This window comes from Hyla sarda, chromosome 2, assembly GCF_029499605.1.
Source record: "Hyla sarda isolate aHylSar1 chromosome 2, aHylSar1.hap1, whole genome shotgun sequence".
Lineage (NCBI taxonomy): Eukaryota > Metazoa > Chordata > Amphibia > Anura > Hylidae > Hyla > Hyla sarda.
The window spans coordinates 386,897,131-386,898,756 of record NC_079190.1 but is presented as its reverse complement, the minus strand read 5'-3'; the positions used below and the strand labels follow the sequence as shown (position 1 = coordinate 386,898,756).

At 41.2% G+C, this 1,626-nt stretch overlaps 1 non-coding gene across 1 annotated transcript; it reads right to left on the bottom strand.

Annotated features, from left to right (window-relative positions):
- Positions 1-425: 425 nt before the first annotated feature.
- On the bottom strand, positions 426-532 carry LOC130359636 (U6 spliceosomal RNA). Its single transcript, XR_008890340.1, has one exon. It is a non-coding gene; the product is annotated as a U6 spliceosomal RNA (small nuclear RNA).
- Between the last annotated feature and the right edge of the window lie 1,094 nt (positions 533-1,626).

Below are 1,626 nucleotides of genomic sequence, written 5' to 3'. Positions count from 1 at the left end.
AAGAGATTCAATCAAGCAGGTATTCAGAAAATAGTTGCCCTGTTTAAAGAGGGAGAATGGAAGGGATGGAATGGACTAAAACACAAATGTAACCTTTCTTGTCATTATTGGTTTGAGTATGTCCATTTTAGTCATCCTTTTCAATCCTATGAGAAAAAGCCACTAATATCTGAGAAATTAAGAGTATTGTTAGAAAGGATAGTGAAAGGGTGAAGACTCTGACTGTTTATCAGAATCTCACGAATATTGAAGATCGCAGGTTGACATTCCAATATATAACTATATGTGAGAGGGTTATTGGAGAGATGTTTAGAAATCAGTGGACTAGAGGTTATTGTAGTGTTAAATACTCATCCCCTAATGCAAACCAGACAGAAATCATGGAGCCAACCTGGAATCAAAGTCACTAGGAAACACGGATGGAATAAAATATGGAACGCTTAACGAATTTGCGTGTCATCCTTGCGCAGGGGCCATGCTAATCTTCTCTGTATCGTTTCAATTTTAGTATATGTGCTGCCGAAGCAAGCACCTTATTCGGAGGGTGCAAAAAAAAAACTATACGCTATTGAGAGGTGTTCGCTAATGGAGATTTTACTATAATTGTATGAAGCAGGGATGCCTTGGGTACAGCAGGGAGGTGAGGAACCTAATGGCTACACACACCTCCCCTAGACCGGCAGGAGGGACACTCCAAAGGGCTACCGCACCCTGACCAAATCCTGGTGTACATAAAAAAGAACACAAACGTAAGCACAGTGACAAAACGTAAAGAATAAATAAGTGGATTGTCACAGTGTAATACTGCCCAGTCATCCAGCCAGATCTATAAAAATTCCTCTGCATATCAACAGCCAGAAGGCTGGAAAGCTAGAGGTACGTGCTGCGTGCCATCAGTCAAGTGGTGTCGCTACTCCCAAGTGAGTTCCGGCACCCTGGGATCACCACTTCCAGGAGACTTTTGCACCTCATCTCTTACCCTACACAAACCTTAGGGCAAGATCCAGAAGATACAGGTCGCTTAAAGGAGTACTCCACTGGAAAACATTCTTTTTAAATCAACTGATGACAGAAAGTTAAACAGATTTGTAAATTACTTCTATTACAAAATCTTAATCCTTTTAGTGCTTATAAGCTTCTGTATGCTCCACAGGAAGTTCTTTTTGAGTTTCTTTTCTGTCTGACCACAGTGCTGACACCTCTGTCCATGTCAGGAACTGTACAGAGCAGGAGATGTTTGCTATGGGGATTTGCTCCTACTCTGGACAGTTCCTAAAATGGACAGAGGTGTCAGCAGAGTGCACTGTGGTCAGACAGAAAAGAAATTCAAAAAGAAAAGAACTTCTTGTGGAGCATACAGCAGCTGATAAGTACTGGAAGGATTAAGCTTTTTTAATAGAAGTAATTTACAAATCTGTTTAACTTTATGGCACCAGTTGATTTAATTTTTTTTTCCAGTGGAGTATCTCTTTACGGGCCTGCTGCCTAGACATACAGCTGACCACGGTACACCTGCACCATTTTGTGTGGTTTGCGTATCCTGGTTTGGTGGTCTTCCACACCACCAACTAACAGGAATATACTACACTTGATCTTATGTATGCTCCACAGGAAGTTCTTTTTAGT